The sequence below is a fragment of the Zalophus californianus genome, chromosome 6, assembly GCF_009762305.2.
Source record: "Zalophus californianus isolate mZalCal1 chromosome 6, mZalCal1.pri.v2, whole genome shotgun sequence".
NCBI classification, from domain to species: Eukaryota; Metazoa; Chordata; class Mammalia; order Carnivora; family Otariidae; genus Zalophus; species Zalophus californianus.
Genome location: NC_045600.1, coordinates 131,227,643 through 131,251,493, shown reverse-complemented (window position 1 = coordinate 131,251,493; position 23,851 = coordinate 131,227,643).

Sequence of the window (23,851 nt, the reverse complement as noted above, 5' to 3'; positions counted from 1 at the left end):
CAGCCCTGTGCCCTGCTTGTTTTTTTTCATAGCTGCTGTTGCCTCCTGAGAGTTAATATACCATTTGCGTCTCTCACTAGAATATAAATTTAGGGAGGGTGGGACTTTGTTTTGCTTGCTACTGTACTCCCAGAACCTAAAATAATGCCTGCCATTATAAATGCCTGCCAATAAATGTTTTTGGAGTGAAGGGAAATGTGAAGAAACAAAACAATCCTTGAGAAAAGAAACTCACGGGAGGGGGAAAGGATGTGGACTTGAGATGGGAGAGGTTCAACTTTTAATCCTAACTCTCTGGTGTTCTAAATATGCAGCAATGGGCATGTTATGTCTCTTTGAACCTCAATTTTCAGTTTTCCCACCTATAAAACGGGAGTCTCAACTATCATGCATCATAGCAAGAGCGCTTTCGAAATCGAACTATTTGTAGCAAATAATCTCATACAGAAAGTCAACCCATTTAATTACCTCACCATGTATGACACACCTGGTTAATTTTGGAAGTCAGTGTGAGAGCGAAGTGAGATAAGACAACAATATCTTGGCACAAGGTATTTCTCGAACATTAGTTTTAATTTTCAGGTGTTAGATTTGAAGGGATTGATTTTGCTTATATATTGTTATGTTTTCCAAGTCACCTTTAATCCATATATGTTAATCAAATAAATATTAATTTTAAGCAGAGAAGCTCAGAACTATCTTTTCAAACAAGATAACTAGGGGAAAATTCACACATTTAAAGATTTTCAGGATCCCATTGGCAGCATTTGATCCTTAAAACATATCTTATCTACGTTGAACCATCGTTTACATTGTTACGTGTTTTTCTGTTTACCTCTGAGCCTACAGCCCCAGTTGTCTTCTTCTTCATGTTTGGCTATTCTGGAGCATCAGAAAAATTGCCAAAGAAAAGAATAACAAAAGGGGTTGAAGTTCAAAGCAAAGTTCCCTCCTTTTTTGGTAGGATATAGTGTTCATGGAACAGAAGCAGTTCAAAGTCTTCATGATTATCTTTGGGTTTATGTTTTGGGTCCTTTCATTTGAATTTCAGTGCTTGAAAATTTTCAACACGTCCTGAAATAGTGACATCTCAACTCTGCAGCTAGGGAACACTCTACAATCAGTCCCTCTCAATGATTTAGACAGCTGATCATTCACTGGAAATACAGTCCCATGGAAATACAGTGCCATGGAAATCAAACCTTTGACTCGACTGGTGTGTCTGGCATGTCTCCTTCTACGATGTCTGTTTTGTGAATGGAAGAGAAATCCATGTAGAGTAAGGGTTTCCCCATTCAGTTTCAGCCTTGGGTAAGATGGGCAAAGGCACTGACCTGGGTCTGTTTGTTTGAAATCCCCGAGTATAAAGCCGGGGAGTTAGGAGAGCTGGTTCTGATTAACCTATATGGAGAGTCCAATGTAAATGCTATTAAAAACTCATTGAATGGTATAGGAACTGATTACTTACCCAGAGAGTTCTAAGTAAATCGAAGCAAATTGACTGAGATTTAATTTAACAAACATTTACCAAGCATCTGCTCTGCTCGCAGCACTGGGCTTAGAGCTTTCGGGTGCAGAGATCAAGCAGACCAGGCAGGCTGCCCTCCATGAGCTCAGGCTCTGCCTCTATCTGACGCATCTCTGGAAAGGGCACGCATCTTTGGTTGTAGCTTGAGAACATTCTACCCCCTGACCAAAGTCTGGGGCAAATTGTTCAGGTTTTGTGGCATACAGCCAGAGAACCATGACCCGCACAGGCCACTATAATAAATGCCCAAATGTTAGAAGGAACACATGGGAGAGAAGGAGATTCCTAATTCTGACCCGGAGTACCAAGGGGGAGTTCTTGGAAGACAGGGGTCTGAAATGACCCCCGGGTCTTCAACAGGCACATACTAGAGGGGGAGACTTTCCAGGCAAGGAAGAGTGGCTGATAATACTAAATGCCAATGAAGAAGTGCTTCTTCTGTACTAGCATTGTTCAAACCCTTTGCATGTACTAACCCACCATATTGCTGTGCTACCTTTCAAAACCTTGAGGTAGGAAGAATCAGGATGTAGTCAAGCTTCTGTGAATATATTGCAGAATTAGAAGGTAGCTTTGAGGAAATTTATAAAAGGCACGGTTTGAAAAGTGGGCATGGAACAAGTGTGCAGATATTTGGTAGGAAATGGAAATCACAGAGGTTAGGGACAGATAAAATCTCTTTTTTTACGAAGAAAAGAGAGCCCTTTAGAACACAGTCTAAAGCATCTTCCAGGACATTTCAGTAAACAGCACTGAACTGAACTTACCCCTGTTGGTGCCACAGTCCCAGGGTCCAAGCTGCCTATCTGAGAATCTAGCCCTTTTTGGATACTTTTGAAACCTGTGGCTTATGAGGAAAAAGAAAAGAGAGGTACAAAAAGTTAGTCTGGTCACTTAATAGTCTAGATTTCATGATCCCTCCTTTTAGTTCTGAGACTATAAATCTTGTGTTGAGAATGGCATCAAATGAGTTAAGGATCATAAACATATTTCTTTTAGAACATCACTTATTCAAAATGTTTTTCCTTAAACGTTGAATAGATGGTCAAATGATAGCAGCGTGCATTTTCATGTTAATGTTGCCATTAAAAATGGCGGCCACACTTACTAAAATGGAACATGAGATTGTATTTTATTCTATCCAGTAGATAGGAGATTTGGGGCCTGCATGATGCTGCAGGGCGAAGCAGGAGTTCTGTTACAAGTACTCAAAAGGGGAACTTATCTGGATAATTTTTGATATAGTTATTATTTCAGGAGGCCATTAGAACACCATTTTTGAAATCATGGCTATTTGAAACCACCGTTGGGAAAGTAATCCAAAGGCCATGGGAAGGAAGTTAGCATTATAGATTCTAGAATCCCAAAGTTGCCCAAATGGTTTCATAAGGGCAAAACTGCTGTTACAGGTCCTGAATTATTCAGACCTGTGCTTTGGAGAAGCGAGGCTTTAGTATGCTGAAGATGTTGTTGAAGGCTTCCGGGGTCACCACAGATATTAAAAATTGGTACCAAGACACTAGACTACTAATCAGACAATGGCAGAAGGACTCAGGCACACTGCGGAATTCCTAATAATTCAAAGAGGGTCTGGTCAGTAGCATTTTTAAATACAGAAGCAACACATCCACATCTAATTAGTGATACATTTGTGCAAAAAATTCTCCAGCGTCCATCTCAAGTTTCTGTAAGCCAGGAGAAAACAGAGCTTTGGCGTGCAAGGAAAAGCATTCTAATGGCTAGCCTGATGGTAAAGTAACCCCTACAGTGAAGTTATAATTACAATTTTGTCAAGAGAGTAGAGAAGTCAAAGTTTCACAGGGAAAAAACCTATTTACGGAAAAATATTATGCTTTTCATTTGATAGAAAAGTAATTATTGCAGAGGGACTCCTGGAAGATCTTGCAGGCAGTCACCCCCTCTTTAATAAGTCCTTGTGGCAGCTAAGTGGGGATCAGGAGTATTCTTTATCAGGTTTGCATTCAAGTAGCACTAAATCTATGCAGGTAGGAATTAAATAGTATCTGAGTTTAATTAAAATTATAAAAAAGGAGAAGAATGGTTGGTAGACTGCTCGACTGCATTTTAACCAGTAACCTCAGACCCTAATTAGAAATGCTTTTCATATCTTCTCTGTGCAAGGGCTTAATCTGACGTGAGTCTGTGAGCGAGGGCTTGGGGACCGGTGTTAATTCTGCATTCGGTCTCGGTTTGTATGGAGGCGGGCGGCGCTGATTGACCGCACCGAAGCACGGATCCCATGACCTTGTGGGGATTTTCATGTGAGGTGTTAATTGAGAGGGTGGGTTAATCTTTGAGCATCATTGTCCCCAAGCTCTGGGCAAAGTTTGTGCTTCGTTTCCTTACTCAACAGTACATTTGATCTCCACCTTGTCCCCTCCATGACAGTTTCCTAAGCCCACCACCAACTCTCTCTTGATAAATTTGTTGGGGGAAGATAAGCTCTTGCCCTCTTGTTTGATTTCATGAGCTTGTTTTTGTGCCCAGCTCTAAAGGGAGAGGAGTGTCTCACTGAATTATATTCAAGTCCTACTTAGAGACAGATAAATGCACACACAGTAAAGATCTCCGCTTCTCCTTCCTGCCCCTCTGCCTGCCACTGCCCCTCCCCTTCCTTGCCTCGTTCAGTTTCTCAGGGAAGAAAAGAAAAGACTCATCCATTGGGAGATGAACAGCATCAAAAACAAGAAGTAAGCAGGAGGCAAATTCGAAGGAAATGTTTCAACCATGTTCCATTGGAGTGCTGTGAAAAATGTGTTTTTTTATTCCTCCAGTTGCAGAAAGCCTGGAGTAATCAGAAAAGCAGGGAGACATTATAGGGATAGTACTTCTGTAACAACACACACACACACACACACACGCACACACGCACGCACGCGCACACGCACACACACGCGCATTTTCATTTAGCACCTGTATAATGTACAAAAAGACAGTCCATTATTTTTGCTTTTTAAAAATAAATAATGAATGACTTTTTTTCATGTATTATTGTACAGGCCTGTCATTTCTATCAGGAGGAGTAAATTTTTACTTGAGGCAGGATTCATGTATACTGGCTGACCTTAAAAATGACTCCCAAGTGAGCAGGATGGGAGTTAAAAAAAAAAAAAAGCAGAAGTAACAGTGCTCACACAGGAAACAACAATGATTAAAAAAAAGATTATGAAAAAAGCACAAATGTTAGCTGTCCTTGACACGCAATGCATTTCTCTTATTTGTTTCATGACACCAGCTGTAGAGGACTTTAATTACCATGCTTCAAGACCCTTTCTAGGGCCATTACTGAAATGCTGGGATGCCCGGTGGAACAGTGCCTGGTGATGGGCAGCCGCAGACCCCGCCCGAATGGAAGGGGGGGCTGTCACCACATCTGATCACACAATGGGTCACTGTGCCTCGCTGGTGGCAGGCATTCCCCATCACCTCCTCTGACTCGGCAAAGCAAGGGCGCAGAGAGAGGTGGAGGGAGGGCAAGGCTCCTGTCCATGGAAGTTGTCACTTTCCCTGGCCATCACCACAATAAGATGCAGACGCCGCTCCGGCAAGGGATCCTTGGCTTCCTCCCCCACTGACCGCCCCCCCCCCCCCCCCCCCCCGCCAGCTCCTGCCTGCCCCGTGCCCACTTTTCCAGACTGGTTTTTAATTATTTTGAATGGTATGTAGTTAATTAATATGAGACCAAAAAAAAAAAAAAAATCTCTGTTATTTGAATTGAATTCATTTCAAAGAATATTGATAAAGTAATATTCATCCTCATCGTCATATTAATAAGTTAATGACTTTAACATTTAAAGACGTTTCATGGTTCCGATAATGAAACTGACCTTTGGCCGGCACAGTTGCAGAATCTTTTTGCACACATTGACGGATTTAATGCACTGAAATCTAATCATTTCCTTAACCAATTCTTGGATATGCAGATTTTCCCAAACCTCATGTCTCTAACTTGCCAAACACATAAAATTCTCCGAGGTCCACGTTCTCTTGAGGGATGAATCCTTTTTTTCTTATAAACCTGTTGGCTCTTCAAAGACATCATCCTTTCCCTCGATTACACCTTTGACTCGTCTATAAACTAAGAACTTGGATTTAATATGGTTTAACTCTGGCCAGGGTTAAAATTCAGCAGACCCATCTAAGGGCACTTCTATTTCAGCCATTTGTCATGGATTCGCCTTAAAAGCAACCCAAACCCTACAGCTTCATCAGCATGGCAGTCAGTTCCCTCACCGGCAGGCCTAGTGTCTGTGTGAGTCTGTGGGGAAAATCTAAGTCTTAAGACAACCATTTCCATCACTGACTCCAAGTTCAAGGAGGCTGCCGCAGCAGTCCACCATCCTATACCCTCACTGCTGCTATTAACATTTTTTTTTTTTTTTTTTTTTTTTTTTAATTTGGGCTTCTTGAAGGAAAAGGTTTCAGAAGCCAGGTAAACAGCCTGGGCCTGCACAAAGGGGATAAAGACAAAGAGGCAAGAATGGAGGGAAATTGAAGTTGTGACAGAGGCCACAGCAAGTTCAAACAAAATTTGGCCTGCGGAACACAGGAAAAATCCCCTGGTGACAGATGCCATCTTGTGGGTCATTCTGCCATTCTGTCTCCTGCCACTTTTTATAACAAGAAGAGATAAAGGAGGACCAGATTCTTAGAGGCTTCGAATTGGAAAAGCAATTCAAAGAAATGTGAGTGAAGTTGGCTCTGGGCTTTACACGCTACCTCAAGTATCAATGTTTTGCTTCTCAGCTTGGAGTACTAGTAAGACATTTAAAGACAGAAGGAGAAAGGAATGCTTGTACGACTACAACTTTCTCTTTCAAGTACAAGCAATGCTAGTTTCTAAACATCCCGAAATGTTTGCTTCTTTAGCAACCATTGCAAAAGTAAGTTCTTGCTCAGGCAAGGCCCAGACCCCAAACCTACTTCAATTAAAATGTGTCAATTCCAAGCGATGCAGATATTCTGTTCAGCAAATCTCTTTGAGATTATTCCCTTTGAACTTGCTCCCATGTAACATACAGGTCCACAAAAATAAGATCTCATTCTTTTCTCTTGAATTGGACTGCCTACTAATAAAGAAAAAAAAAAAACCCCACTAAGTAGCTGAGAGGTTAGAATTAACAATAGAGGTTATGGTTCATTTTATTCATTCATGAAGGTTCCTTTTGGGTTTTTAGCACATTTACAGGCTATCACAGCCTAGAAACAGGCAAGAAGAGACAGGTTTTATTGGGTGGTGGTGGGTAAAGCACTCCAGGCCTGGCCCCAGTGTCCTGGTGCAACGTGCAAAAAATGAACTATTTTGCTTCATAACCAAGTGTTTCCTTCATTACAAAATCACTTAAGGAATAGAAGTCCCAATTTCTATGTTGTATCAGCCAGTACATTTTTATTATATTGAATACCACTTTGTCTTCACACATTCATTATTTTGCAGACAATTGCATTTGGAGGGTACATTTCATTGTCATGTATACAAGTCTTCACTAGGCTCTACGTTTCTTATTTCTTGTGTTTCAAAGGACAATTAACCATTATGGCTGCTGTAAGCCTTTATATTAGCTTAGTTCAGAGGCAAATTGTAAGTGTCTGTGAGGTGGGATTCATAAGTCTGGTCTTCCCTTTGGTTAGCTCCAGGTCTTTGTAGGATTCAGGGATGAACTCCTGACAACAGGGTCATGTTGCATCAATGGAGGATTCCTGAGCAAAGCATTTGGGTACTTCTCTGGAACCCCAAGTTTTCTACCGCTGGGCTTTTTTTGAAACAGAACATGGACATTATTTTCAAATTCTTCATGGGGAATGTTGACATTTTAATAAAGGGCCGTAAGAACTTGATTAAAGGGTCATAAAAACAGGCTAATATTAAATATGGTTCTTTCTTTGCATCTTGGTCTTGCAGGCTCCATCCCCCCACTTTTGGGAGGAATATGTCACACAGCAAGAGAGATCGTGTTCCATTATCAACCAGCTTTGTGATCCCAGCCCAGAGTTCTTATCCGAGCATGAACTATCTGGTTTTGCATGGGGCGAAAGTGCATCAGCTCTCCCAGAATTTCAGCATCGGGCAAGGGGCACGGGCTGGGGGCCTCCACTGGGGAGCTAACCTCTGCCCTTTGAACTTCTCCACCTTCCCACCAGTTCCCCCAAAACAACTCTGCGAAAGACAGGAGTCAGCCCCTGAAAAGCATACCAGGCATTTTTAAACACAACCCTGACATTTCCCCAGCCTTTCCATAGCTGAGACTCTTCCCGCGCACAACCTCCCCCCCAACCCCCCTTCAATCAAATAAGGCACCCGCTCCTCATGCTACTGCAAAGAAGGAAGAAAAAAAAAAGTTGGCAATTTAATTCAAACAAAAGAAGCTTGAAATCTATAAGCACAGCAACTCCGAGGCTTCTGGCAAATAGAATTCTAATTAGTATGCTGCTATTTTTCTTTTAGACAGATGAGCGATGCCCCCTATTGACTCTAGCGGGCAGGCTGGTAAGGGGGAAAAAAAAAGAGGGGGGGCAGGTGGGGGCTAGCCAGCAAACACTGCAGATTGCAAATTATATTGCAAACCTTGCCAAGTCCCGGCTCTTGGCATCAGATTTTTAATGACACCCTGGAAAAAGGAAAAAGAAGCCCTCAGCGAAGGGATAAAAATGAAGGGTTTTACACTGTGATAAGTCTTCGCTTAAAACCCAAATGGCCAGGCACACATTAGGGTTTTAAAATATTCATAGATAGAAGTGAAAATGAGGATATGAGGAAGTACATTTGTTGCTTGGTCAACTGACAACTCATTCTGCATATTAATACAGAGTGATGATCTAATTTTAAAGGGATAGTCTATCCCCCCTTTTTTTTTTTAATGTGACTTTTGATTACTCCAAGACTAAGGGCAAAACATCACAGAAATGTCTTAGCAATGACACAGAACACTGCTTTCTTTTGATGTAGACCTGGGACTAACTACTTCTTTGGTCAAGAATTCTGGGGGCTCGAAAACTATGCTTCTCTTCTTGTGTAATCTCTCTGATGTATCTTGACTGAGCACTTTGATTTTTTTTCCTTTTTTCTCCCCCCCCCTCCCTTTTGCAGTGCACGAGGCCCTTCACAGTTGTAGGATTTTATACACAAATAGACAAATCATCACAGGCAGGAAGGCCATTCCTTTTAATAATTAGGCCACCTTCTGTTCTGAGGAACGAATTTTGGCATCTCTGCTCCCATGTTGAAGGTCTGAGCACTAAGAGAAAGGAAAAAAAAAAAAAAAGAAAGAAAGAAAAAAAAAAAGAAAGAAAGAAAAAAGAAAAAAGTGATAGAGACCCAGCCCCAGACACTATCATTCTCTGAGCAATTTGAGTCTCCTGAAATTGCTTTTAATTGGAACTCTTAAAATATATCTTCTGTAACATCTGTCCAGCCAGACTCTATTTCAGCTGTCCCGGGGTGAGGGTAGTAGTGATAAATCTATTTCGCTTACTTATTTGTACACTTGTAAACTGGATTTTTTCTTTTCAGGACAACATTGGAGGTCCCAGGAAAAATATATCAAGGGTTCTAAGAACTGTTTTGACTTTTTGATGTGAATATCATGCTTTTCATGAATTAGTCACATACTTTTGTCTTAAGGGGGCAAATTGTTGATATTACCAAGCAAGGTACTTTTCCAATGCAAAGGAGTGTGCCTCTTTCAAAAGCGAAATGATGAGATTAAAACAAAGTGCCAAACCATGGCCAACACAGCAGGGCCCTGCTCTTGGAAGATGGAAGATGGAAGGAGCCAGGGTATAGGTGTTGGTCATACCAGCCTAGAGGTAGAGACAGTGTATACTTAGACGACCAGGTCCCAGCCAGGTAAAGAAGCAAAGTTCAACTCAACTCCCACAGGAAAGAATGAGTATTTTAAAAGATCTCTTTCAAGAAGGAATCATACCCCAAATTGTACAAAACGCTTTTGCGCTGTAAGGAGAAATCGACATACACTGGTCAGGCCCTCATGGATGTCATTAGAATCAAGGGTTTTCTTGGAAAAATAAAGAAAGAGTGACATGGAGTCCCACAATGCAATCTGAACTCTATTTAGACAAAATAAACCCATAAGCTATTTAGTTTAAAGCTATTTAGGTTTTTGGGTTTTTGTTGTTGTTGTTGCTGTTATATGTAAACTTAACACATTCTATTTAAAGTAACCCCTGCTAAGGTCACTTGGGAATGGCTCAGAAATGGGGGGGGGGGGAAGATAATTTTAATTTTTCACAGCTTACCTGCAAAGCAGTTACTGTGGAAGTCTTGTTGTTTGAGTTGGTTTGGGATGGTAAGAAGTTCAGAACCACTGTTGTTCACAGCTTCTGGGAAACACTGGGCATTGAAATTTGAGAACGATCTTTAAATGCCATCCCAAATAATGATTCACCTTATGTGATCCCCTAGTGACTAAGTTCGTATTTTTAAGGACGGTGTTGCATTTATTCAGAACGAGGAGACAGGAGGCTGGGTCAAGCCTTTAGCATATGAGACCAGGCACAAAGTTTAGGGGCTTCACATAAAGATGGTAAACGGGAAAGTCAAGTGTTCCTTCGGAAAGGGACCCTTGCCATTGAAAAAAAGGGAAGGGTCCTACCAATTATCAAAAGTTGCAATTACTCTTGAAAGAGCAGTCTTCAGTGAAAAACTTTCTCCACCTCCCCCCGCTACCCCCAACCTTACATACTGGTTGAATTCCGTTTGCAGGTGAAGGGGGGTGACAAGCAATTTTAGCACCCAACAGCTTAAAGGAGTTCAAATGACCACTGAAGTCATATTAACTTGTCAAATTGACCAGTATTTTCTGTCATTGAAACATTAGAATGAGTAGCTCCAGACAATAAAATTGTTTCAATTATACTGCATTAGGGCTTGGGCACAAGGAAGTAAAGATGCAGAAGGCAAAAGGGGGAGCAGTAGTCCACGTGTTCCTGAAGGCTGACAGTAGAATTCCACTGGAAACCATTTAAATGCATACCTGTTGGGGGACAGAAGGCAGTGCTTGTGAATGAATTTCCATGAAGGAAAGTGGGCAGATAAGGCTACACAGTCCCCCGGCAAGAATGTAACTGTTTATTCTCATAATATTGGCTATGGATATGAAATAGATGAAATGAAATTATCCCAAGTTATTAAAGTCACAGTAAATTGGTGCTAATTATACTAATTGAGTATTCATTGAGATTTCTTTTATAAATAGCAAGGAGGTGAGTTAAAAAGGAACAATTTTCAGAGTCCAAGATGAAAACAGTTCTGCTCACCCTTCTGTTTGCACCAGAAGAGGTATTGATCCTTTGCAATCCCCCCTACTTTGTTTCTCTGAAGACGGAAGGTGTCTGCAGGAGAGAATACTGGAGCTGGTATGGATTCCTGCACTGCTGCAGGCTGCTGCAGAGGGGGGAAGCCAATTCAGCGTTTTCTGATGGGATGGCATGTGTTTGTGCGTGCATGCATGTGCATTGCCCAAACATCAGGGTTCTGACTGCCAGACCACTTGGCCACACTTCTGTGATGCCAAGACTCTGGCTCTCCTACTCAAGGAATGCTTAGGATGATGAGTTGTTCTCAAGCCAAGAGTCTTAGGGTTGGGCTGGTGGGCAAAGAGCAGATAGAATAATTGAATGGGATGTGTGTGTGTGAGGGGCAAGGTATAGGGGGTAGATTGATACTGTCTCTGCTTTTATAGCAAAGATCCATCATGTGTCTGAGAGGTTTATATATCTTTATAATGACTATTTCTTCTCCATGGAGGAAGAACAGGCCCCTGGCAGAAAATTATGATCAAAAGAAAATACGTTCTTACTGTGTACTTCCTTTTATTCTCTAGAGTTGGAATTACTCTAGTGTTTTGGGTTTTGGTTTTTCATAGTCAGACTGCCTGAATTCTAGCCTATTCTGGTGTGGCCAAAGTTCATAGTCCTGTATGTTATTTGAAATAGATGAGCCCGTTTAGGTTTTTGTCTTATTTTATTTATTTTTAAAATTTTAACTCTAATGTCGGTAACATACGTTGTTACCTTGGCTTCAGGTATACAATACGATGTTCCAACTGTCCTCTATATCACTCAGTGTTTATCAAGATGAATGTACTCTGAATTCCCTCCACCTATTTCCCCCAGCCCCCCATAGCTATTGAATTTGACCACTGGACACCTATGCTGTTTATAGCACCGTGCGGAGAACTGCAAGGGATGGGAAGATGAGTGAGATGCAGCCCCTGACCTCGTGATGCTCAGAGTTGAGCATGCGTGTGGGTATTTGTGCGAGAGTGTGTGATCTGGGCAAGGGCACATTTGATCCCAACAGAACGTAGACTATGATTTGCCCCCCCCTGGATTGCTCCACTGGTTGGAGATCCTCTTTCGATAGTTCACTTTCCTTGCTTTTCTTTTACTTAAGCCTAACGGAAGGGGTTCTAACTACCAAAATGGAACGCTTTCTCTTCAGAGTTAAACCAAGTAGCTGGGTTGGGCGCTGGTAGCAACCACCTGCCGTCGCTGTCCCTCCATCCTGTGGTAATCATGCTCTGAGGTAATCGGCACTTATGTATGCTTCACAATTACCTGTTTAAAAACCCATTTAAAAATTGTAGATTCTACACTCAAAGTCATGGAAATGTCTCCACATACACTGGTCTCTTTGTGACTCCAGTCATTTTGTAGTTCTTTCCCAGACAAATCCTGTGTATATACATTATGCAGGATTAAAAAAAACTACACACATATAATGATTTACTGCATATTTATGCTACAATCAAATCCCGAGGTAATTCTATAGTCAGGACAGAGCACATACTACTCTTCTGTAACTACTGGCTTGATACAGTAAATTCTAAAGAGAGCGTTGGGGGTTAGCAGTTGGGACTGAAAGGGAAAATCAAGAAACCGCAGTAACATTGCTCTTGTCTTCATCCTGCTCTTCAAGATGTAAGAGTCTCCAGTGGGTGGGAGACCTACATTCCACCTCCCAATTCTGGTGATGACCCTGCAGGCTACACTTTACAATTACCTTTTTAGAATGCCAATTAACCCGTTCAGTGCTGTTTGGCATACTGTGAGCAGTCAGTAACAGCCATTTTGCACACTATAGCCAGAGAGTAAGAAAGACAGGCTAGAGTGCGCACACATGTGCTTGCATGTACACACCCCCCCACACACACACACCCACACCCACACCCACACGATGTCAGGAGAGGGAGGCCAGGAGGGGAGGACAGTGATGGAGTTGCTGGTCGCTGCAGCAAATCCTGGGAAGTGTGACTGTGGTACTTAACATTGCATGGGAACTTAATCATTTTTTTTTCCATTGATAAAAATCAAGAATAAGCAGATGCAGTGGGATTCCTACGCCATTGAGAAGTATAATGAAGACCTGAATGTACAGATATTATTCACAAGAAAGAAAGCAGTAAATGAGATTTGGCAATATCCCCCATTTTTAATTGTATCTTACCAGCTTGAAAAGCAACTGCAAGTTAATTTTAACCATATCGCTTTGGCTGTTATATTTAGTGTTTACTCCGAAGAAAGTAGCATGGTTTTAAACTCAACATTTTCTATTTCGAGGCAATTAATAAAATTACTGTTTACTTCCATGGCATCTTCAGCCTCCAGCTTCAAATCACTTTCCAAGGACCTTCTCATTTCTTCTGACTAGGGGGTACATCGGGCAGGAGATTGGGGCGTTTTATTTTCTTTCGTGAGTGAAGAAACAGAGTTACAGTTGCTGGATCCTTAGGGCTTGTGGGGAGGAGCATCCCCAGGAGAGCTTCTCATCAAGGTGCAGTGTGTATGACATGGGGTTGTAGTTCATTGTGTGGTTGCCTGGGATTCTGGCCTTTGGCTGGAACACCATCAAAACTTGCAGGAATTTTGACTGACTTACCAAAGGGAGACAAAGCAGAGAGGGCAAAACTGATCCTGGTAATGACAGGCCCTTCACAGGCAGCACAGGCTCCTCCATACTCCAGGTGGGCACCGATGTATTACTTGCCTCAATGCATTCATTGCAGAAGACATTTCCCCAAACCCTGACCTTGTTCCTATAGAAGAAAATGACCTAGGCTAGTATTGTGAATGAAATTCAAACATAGATCCAGGTTTCGCTGGCCCCAAAGCTGATCCGGAAGGCCAACTCTATTGGAGTAACAAAAATGGTGGTTAGGAGGAGAGGACCTGTCATTTCATGGAAACATCCAGAAGCAAGTGGATTTGTCAGATTCAAGCCTGTTCTCTGAAAGTCTGCTTTAGGCCCATTTGTATCAAGCAACTGTCCACTAAAATATTGATTTGAAGAATCACCCAAGCGGAGCAAAGTATTGTTGTGTATTTGCATGGTTAGTATATGCTAATTTTGTTTTATGAACTGCTATAACTTTGTGCCAGTAAATGGCAATGTTTCTCTGCATTTGAAATGTTTTTAAAACTTCAGAAGTGAATTCCCAGGTGGAAGACAAAGACTTTTCTCAACAAGCCATGAATGTTGAGTTGCTGACGCACTTTTCTACACACATAAACACAGATGTAATTGGTCAGTGTTTCCAGTAAACTGCTTTTTTCCCCTTTGGCTTGTGTCCGAGTACAATTTTTCCATCTTTTGTGCTGCAAGAAGTAAGAATTACTGCGGACACTCTATTTTGTCTCCAGACTGAAGATGGGGAATGATCCAAGAACAGAATCAGGCAATGAGTTCCAGTCAGCTGGTCATTGCTAGTCACGTTCCACGACTTAGCTTTCAAACTTGGTCATTTGTCCCTAAATGAACAAAACATAGCTCATAGTTTCTCTCTCTAATAAGGAGTTTGAGAGGAGATTGAGGAGTGTGGACATTCTAGGTCTGTCCTTGAGCCACAACAAATAATATAACGAACATCTAACATGAACTTCCCCACTGCATCCTTATAAGTTCATATTTAGAAAATACCACAAAATGACAAAATACAGTGTCCTCTGCAGTTTTAGAAAGGACTATGTCTATTATTCCAGACAGTTTGGAAAATTCTACAATATTTAAACTTCTCCCCAAGCCTTAGTGTGTGTGTGTGTGTGTGTGTGTGTGTGTGTGTGTGTGTGTGTGTGTATACAGCTACCATTTAGCACTTAATAGAAAAAAAAAAGCAGAAAGGAAAAAATAATTAACTACAAGCATAAGTGAAGCTTAAGTTGATGGTCTAAATCAATCTGATCCAAAATGGAGATTTATAGTTGAGATCACCCCGGCTTTGGAGTTCATCCTACCATTTTCTTGCTTCTCTGCCCTCCTCCTCTATAGGGTAGATGATGATTATTTTTAAAGGGTATTTCACTGGTTCCTAGTAGTACATACATAAAGAATAAAATGCATCATGGAACAACTATTAGAGAAATTGTAATTTAATATTGGGGGTATGTTTTTTTCAAATATTCCTCCTAACATACACCCAAAGCAATAAGGTTAGGTGTGGAGGAATTGTTTTCTATGCAATGGTCTGTTGCATTCTCTGTATCAACTGCAGGAAAAAAAAAAAAAAAATTACAGCTAACGTCTGGATCCTGAAGCACCTGGAGTTATAACAGATGTTCCTAGGATAGTTAGCGTACAGGCAATTGACATATTTAGGGTGATGTGACATAGTGCAGGCAAGCAATATGGATTGGTAGCTCTCAGGTTTCGAGTAACACAAATATGATTGTGGCGTTGTAAGGGTGGGAAGGACATGGTGACATTTTAAACAGTGCCCGTTAGCTCGTCATGAAGGCTAAATGATAAAACAAAGTTTAGCTGGGGTTTGGCTTGTTGATAACACAATAAAGTCAAATCGATTTCCATAAATATATAATGTACACCTCTCTCCCTCCCTTCCTCCTCTCTCTCTCTCTCTCATCTACTGTCTCTTTTTAAATGACCTAGGAACACAGTACATGCTGTACATAATATATTGGGAAGGGGTAGAAAATTCATCGGTGAACTTTGAGTGAATTGCCTTTGCATGTGAAGGAACACATATAATTCTAGTGCATACTATAAAATTATACTAAGAAATAGAGTTTAGTGGGCAGTCACCTCAATGCCTTCCTTATGGAAATTTGATCAGTTATTTTCCAAAGAAAGAAGAGACAGTGGTTGAACAGTGTGTGGCACTCAACATAAGTATCTTAAAAATGTGAACATGATTGAAAGAGCATCGTGCATATAATCATTTGCATGACGTCATCCAGAGAATATATCCGAGACACTTGCTGATCACAAAGTAGAGAGTAACAATGCTATTCTCTTCATTTTGTGGCAAAAGGTTCACAGGAGGTTTTGGAAAGACTGTTTCATGGGCACATAAAAAATACCCCCAAAATCATGTTAATGTGAATTTCTCTCTTCTCTCTCAGCCCAGTGCACATGAGAAATGTACGTGTAGCTCTGTAGGTGCAAGCTACAATAGGTGGATGGATATTTACCCAAGGAAATTTGAGCCATGGCCTTTCATTTTCAGAGAGCTGCTACCTAATCTCAGTGTAGCATCCGGACAAAGGACACCTCATTCCTCTTGCGCCTGAACTGCGAGCCAACCCTTTGTGAACCACCTAAGCGATTAGAATAATGGGCTGGGGTTGGGGTGGGGGGAAGATAAAATACAAATTTCACTCAGATCTGCGTTGGATTACTTCCTCGTGCCCCTGCCTTTATTGAGCGATTTGGAGTTTCATTAGAATTCAGAATTCCTGTGGAAAGAGAAACCACGGTGGCACGGACTTCTCTTTCAAGGGGATTGCAGGCTGACCCATCAAAATGAAAAGGCTCAATGTTGTGGTGACAGGTCCCCAAGCAGCCCTGAGTGACAGCTTCATTTCAGGAGTTCTCCGATGAGGTTTGAATAGAGACAGGAGAGGTAGTGCTGGGGACACTTTGTTCCCTAAAAATGGCAGAGTCAACTCTGCGGTTCCGCGGACCAGGGGCCGAGGTACAAAAAGGAGGCTGAAAGGAGCCTCTGCTTGCCCATCTCCAAATTTATTATTCACGGCTCACGAATATTCACTCCACACAAGGTTGTACTGAAGACTTTGAGTCCCTCCCCATGGATTGCTTTTTGTTACTGTTGTGGGGAGAAAATAGGAATAAAAAAAAGAGGTAAGAAAGCTCTGTGAAGAGTCTACAGGAAAAAGGTACTGCGCTCTGACCGGAGAGTTTTTCCAAAAGACACGTGATTATCTCCACAAATACTGTAGGCGAAATCTCATTCAGACAATGCCCTGAAGTTTATCCTTGAAAAAAGAAAAAAAAAAAAAAAGTGCAAGCTCTTTCTCCTTTGATATGATCTGATCTGAACCACAGTAATAATGAAAAAATAACAATGCATAATGGTTTCTCATAATTCTACAGTGGGTGTCCTGGAATAAATTTTGTACCTCTTTTCTGGAAATAGGACACCTACTAATGTGAAGTGGCTATCCACAGCAGTGTGGATGCAAAGTGGTCAGATTTTCCTATTTCCAAGGCTGTAAATATCCAGAGTCCCTGCTCCCACCTTTAAGGGCCCCAGCCACTAATGAAAGGCAGCTTAGAGGAAGCAGACAATGGACAAAATTCACCTGCCCCATCCAGCATTTTTCTTGTGGTGCTATCCCATTTGGATGTTTCCTCTCCAGAACAATAGTCTCGTGGATAAGGGAAAATGACAAAATGTATGCAGACTTTCTTAAAATAATACTCATAATTTTGAGTTTAGTTTTGAAAACTCTTCTTTTAAATAAAATAATTTATTTAAAAAATAATTTATAGGAAATGGAGGTAAAGAACTCCCGTTTTCTCCAGATACATCCAAAATTCATTCATTATATTCCAAGAAAAGTATTTCCCTTGCCCCTGTGTTGCATAAAAAGAACCGCAGCACAGCACTGTTCTTAAGATGTGTATATTATTATTTTGTAATGGAGTGATAGAGCCTAGGTTGGCATAAATCTATTGATTTGGCAGGGTCGGCTAGGAGTAGTCTTAGAAAACTTTATCCTGCCTATTTTCCTTTTATCCAATTTCTTATGTTTTATGTTTTTCTTCAGTAGATGTATATATGCTATGTATCAGAGCTGTATTCAAAAAACTTTCCATCTAATCCTATCTTTCCAACAATTTACCATATTCTGTGTGTCCCATAAAAGGAAGAGGAGAGAGAATTCCATTATTTCTATGAGATCTTAAAAGCCACATACATTTTTGATCAACCAGAATATTAGGCTTTGATTTCAAGGAATTCTATTTGTGTCTAATATGTGTGCTAACAGAATGCAGAATATATTTTTTCAAGCATTAAAGGTGTTGGAATTTTTAGTCCATGGTTCCAATAAGAGTAAGTTCCCAACTATTAGTTTTCTTTAGATTCTTTTATTTTGGGGTCCTGAAATGTTGTGGCCTCGGACAAGTACTAACTAGCCACGTAAAGCAGGGAAGAAAGAAAAATTATTTATGGCAATTTGGCAAAGACAAACCAAAACATTTGTAAAATATATTTACTTCCAACATCTCGGTATTTCTGTGTAAAAAGTTGATTAGCTGTATGCTGACCTCTCCAGGAGAATCACTGAGTTTTGCCTTTCACTTTGCCAGGGAAAGGTAACTATTGGTTTAATTCTTAAAGGTTGCCCGTATCACTGCTAGAGGCCAGTGTAAAGAGAATAATGTATGCTGTGCAGTTTCCTGCTTTACTCTACTGCTTGTAGTTTGCTGTGAACTATTTATCCAGCACTTGCTATGACCAAGCTGGAAACCTAAGGGTGAAGAGAAAGGCTTTGTTACTCAGTGGGACAGAGGGAGAGCCCCAGCTTCCTGCAAGGTCACTGTTCCCTGGACTGGTCTGCTTTCTCTCCACGTAGGAATGCTTCTTCTAGGAAATGAACACATCTTCTTTTTTTCCGTATTCCTCAATTCATATCTAGAATGCTGGCAGGAAAGTGCCAAATTAGATTCTAGATCATTATGGAATCATTTCATCCCTTCTGGATGAACCCCTAATAGATGGATAAGTTCTATTAAAATGAGAATTTGGGGAGTGTCAGTATAACAGAAAAGGTGGGGGGAGCAGCAGGTCAGAGACGGGGTTCGGGGAGAGGACCACAAAGTAAATAGAAGGATCTAGAAGGGGAAATAAAAAAGAAAAAGGAAACATCAAATGTTATGAGAATTTCAGTATCTGTTGTCCTAAAAACTTAGAACGTTGTTCGTGGAAAGTTTACTCATAACTACATTTATTTTCCCCTAAAAATTGTGCTTGCTGGGAACTAAAACAAAACACAGAAATTGACAGTTTCCTTTTAAGTTCTACCCACGTCACAGCAATAGGTGATGGTGCATCCTTCCACACTCATTGTGTGTGTATGTGCATGAACATACATAGGCATGGAATAATATAGCCCATATATGTTCACATTCCATATGTATTTACATGAGTGGAATAATGTATTACATATATGTATGCATATATAGATAGATGGATAAATATTAATGGAAAACAGATCTATATAAGCTTTTTAATGGTTGCATGGTATTTCACCATAGGGATATCATATCACTTAACGTACATTTAGCTCTTTTCAAAATCTGGGCATTCATAAAACAGCAAAGAGCATGTAAAAACCCCCTTGCATATGGTCATTCATTCTTCCCCGATTCAGCTTTTAGAAGTGGAATTCTCGGGTCAGACATCATGGTCATTTGAAAGTTCATTGCGTGTTGCCATATTGTCCTTCTGGAAAAGGGTTAACAATCCACATGTTGATGGGCTCTATATCTTAGCCTGTGACTCCACGTCCTTGCTACAATGAGGTTATCACAGTTATAATGTTTACATTCGAACATGTGAAAACTTCGATTACGTGTTTTCTACAACTTGCATTTCTTTCCCTGTTGATGAGGCTCAGCACTTTTCATGTACTTACTGACATTTTAATTTCTTTTTCTGTGAATGATCGGCCGTGTCTGTCGTCCCTTTGTGTGAGTTTATTTTGTATCTCATGACTTTATTCGTGCTCTGGTTTTCATAGTTTTCTGAAGGAACATGACTTTTTTGACCAGATAATCAGTGCTTTGGTTTTAATTTCATCATGGCTTTTTGAAGCGGCACCTTCTTCCCTTTTCCCTTTACTTTTTAATTTTGTTACCTTAGCAAATTCTTCACTGTTACCTAGATAAACTATTTGGAGATGTTATTGTAATTACCATCCCCTCTGCAGCATAGAGACAGACACGTGGCTGAGTGATTTGTGATTAGTTGTATCCATTTGAAGATCCTGGACCCAAATTGCCTATATGATCAATATTTATTCAGTGAGTTGTGAATAAAAATGGAGTGCCGGCCGCCTTTTAAAAGATTCTCAGAGGAAGAAATAGGTCACAATTTTAGTGTTCATAATAACAGTTTTAAAGCTAAACAATTTAGAGGAAATGAAGTTCAAATTTGATGCTCTTTCTGTAAAGGTCTCTAATGGCACAAACTCCAAGAAAAGGCTGAACAAACCCTACAGCATAATTGGTTACTCAAAATATTGCTCGAAAAGGAATCTGTTTAAAATTTTATCTTAGATTCTATGCAGTATGTAAGAATAAAATTAAAATGTCTTAATAATTAGAATTAAAGTCACCAGAAAAAATGATGACAATAAATCACTGAAATGATTTCCAACCATGTTTTGACCTTTTACACTAGACGCTAATTTTTGAAGACCTTTTGAAAACCGAAACAGGATGATTTAAACCATCCACATTCCTTCTGACTTGAGCTTTCACAGACCTGAATGCTGATTGGAAAATCCTGTCATGGTTTCCCTGAAGTAAAAGGGTAATAATGACTATATTAATATGACATTTCAACATGCAACACGATGCAAAACAAGGTAAAAAAAAAAAAAAAGAGGAAGAAAAGAAAAGAAGAAGAAAAAGAAAAAGAAAATGACCCCCAAACACCAACTATTCTGGATGCAATTTTAGCACAGTGTGGATTTTATTTGCACCCCATTACTCATAAACACCCAAATGTAACTCTTTCTCTAGAACTCCTTTTGAGTTCAATGTGATAATGAATGTGAAGGGTCCAGGCGGGGGAAGCTGGGGGCGGCGGCGGGGGGGGGGGGGGGAACTTTGTGATTTTGCAGGTTCACACCAGATAGGCATTTTTTATAGCCTGAAAGGGGATGTTTTCTTTTGTTAATGGCTTACAATCCGATGAAAGGACTCATCACTCTATTTTAGTGCTCCGCCACATGGCGCGTATCTTTTATAAATTACAGGCTGGCGTCGTGTGCACTTGGGGAGAGAAAGGTTGGTTTTTCTCGCTGTGAGCCATCCTGCCTAATTGTCGTATGCAAATAAAAGCAATTATAAGGCTTTTAGGGTGAAGGGATGACAGCTGAGTTTGGCAGTTGAGAAGGCCTCACCCACCTTGTTGGCATAGCAACAGGGAGGGAAAGGACAAAATGGTGTGTATACACAGGAAATATATATGTTTTGGTTCAAGAATTTTAAAATACATGCGAATGTTGAAACGTAAATTGTCAATATGGGCAATGAATGCCTTTGTTTAAAATATTAAATTAAACTCTTTATTTCTCGGCCCTTGGAATGATCCTTGTCATCTAACTACCATTTATCTGCTCTCATTTGTGATTTGAGTTGCTACTTTTAAAGTTCGGTGCAGATCATAACAACACATTCAATAATTAGCAGATTATAAGTTCTTGATTTTAACAACCTTCAGAAACACCACTGGGTTCAAGTTTTGTGAAAGGAAATCCCAGTAAAGGAGATGATGTAATGTGGGAAAATGGTGCAAAGTATGTAGCTGTCAGTGCATAAAGTTCAATATTAAAAAAAAAAAATGTTTGTGCTAAAGTGTTAAACAAGTAGAATAAATAGCATGCTACTAGCATACAAAATTAAAATGAGTCACAAATGGATATCTTCTATGGCAATTTATTTCACAATTACTCTTGTGGAAGCTTTCATGAATTAAATATGAGTTCTGTCTTGAAATTAGGTGTTATAAGGCTAAATTACAAGAGGCAGGCAGTAATTGAGGTGGCAGCAACACGGGGTCTGGTGAACTAATCTCTTGCCACGTCACGTGCCCCCCCTCAGCCAATGAGAAGCCTCCCATCACAAAAACAGAGGCAGCTGAGAAAAATTGATTTCTCATCTGAGCCATATTTGATAGCTTTTGAAATCGAAAATTGAAATTAACTAACCTAAGCCCCGTTGTAACAAAAGAGCAAATTAAATATGCAACATCGTTTCCTATTGGCAGTAAGAGGGCCTGCCAAGGTAAATTTGTAAATAGAGTTTAAGATACAATTCTGTTCTCTCGCTCTCTCTCTTTCAGTGTAAAAGTGTAAGTGTATAGTGGCTTTATAAATTATTTATAAAAAAAATCATCAGCTGCAAATGGCCACTGTGGTTAAGGACTTCCATGGAGAAAATCATTGCATTAGGAGAGCTCATTGAATGAATCAAAATTAAAAATCATCCTCAGTGAGTCATAGACATTACTTAAAATGAAAAGTAGGGGTATTTTAAATTTCTTTTTCTGAACTTTGTTCTTTTCTTTCTCTTCCCCAAAACGCAAAGAACAAATCTATCACGATTTACTGAAATTAAAAACAAACAAACAAAAAACACAACAGCGCTATAAATTTAACCATCCAACCATCTTGTAAATAATTATAAGAATTAATTTTGGTTTGCTAACTGCTGAAAGCAAACCTAGGGCTCCATTTGTAGCATGGGATGCTAAAATAATTTCCCAAATGAATCTCGGTGATTCAGCAGGTATGGGTATCGATTTTGAATTTATAAATTTGCTAGGTCAGACGAAGGAAATAGACATCTGAAAGGCTATATCTTAGATAATCCAAGAACGATAGTTTTTAATTTATTATTTCACTCCTGCCTGCGTAATAGGCTGCCCACAATACCGTTTGTTTTACCACAGAGAAAGTGTTTTTGGTACCAACTTTCCATTGAATTTATAAGTAGGCAAATTAATTTTACACGTTTAAGACATAGATGATTGAAGATAAAAATCATGAGATCATAGTCCAACCCTGTCTCCCTTGTTCAGACCTGAACCATATAGAATTCGATGACAAGTGTAATGGAGGATATTACACTTAGCCTGCCTGTCAGCCCACAGATCCCATAAAATCATTTTCTGTTCTAATTTATTATTTTTAGTGTCAATCAGACTCCGATGAGATGAGTAACATCATTAGGTACCAGGATCAACTACTCAGCACTTTTTAAAATGCAGTTTGAGTAGTTGTCATTATCTGTACTAGAAGACGTAGTCAAGGTTCAAAAGTTTTTCGTTTGTGTAGAAATTTTGTTAGAAAAAAAGCCTTAGGAGGATAATTCTTTTTTTTTTTTTTTCATTTCCTTTGTAAAAATCAATTTGCATTGAGGCACCAGGATGCCACACACATCACTTCCAAACTGTAGGTAATGTCTGGTTTTCATTTGCCCACTGAACCTTGAACCAGAAATCCTATTGCACAGCCACACAGACAATTCACCTTGCTTTCATTTTTTCGGCTTCACTCTCTCTCTGTTGGAGGTGTGTGGGGCACAAATGTGCCCAAGATGAGCAGCCCCACAGGAAGAGGAAGAAACTAAAAATAGATGAAATCTATATGCAGGACATTTGCTCCCTGAGCATTTGTCTTCATCCCTGTACTCAACTTTTAAATTTTTTTAAACTTTTTTCTTTAAATTTTTTTATTGTTATGTTAATCACCATACATTACATCATCAGTTTTTGATGTAGTGTTCCAGGATTCATTGTTTGTGCGTAACACCCAGTGCTCCACGCAGAACGTGCCCTCTTTAATACCCATCACCAGGCTACCTGTACTCAACTTTTTAAGAAATGCTTTTTTAAAAATAAAGATTCATTTATTTATTTTAGAGGGGGAGGAGGGGCAGAGGGAGAGAGAATCTCAAGCAGACTTCCTGCTGAGCAGGGAGCCCGCAGTGGGGCTCTATCTCACAACCCTGAGATCATGACCTGAGCTGAAAGCAAGAGTCCTACATTCAACCGACTGAGCCACCCAGGTGCCCCAGAAATGCTTTTTAAATAACACTTTTATTTGTTATAAACTCCACTCTGGAAAAGCATTTGGTCCAGATTGATAAATTGCATTATCCAGTGCTGATACACTCAAAATCCTTTTACCCGAATTATGTGATTGAGTTTCAGTACCAGTATAAATTAGATCAGAGTAGGTGTTACTGTTTCCATTTTATGAGTGATTAAGAAAGAAAAAAATCTAGAGAAA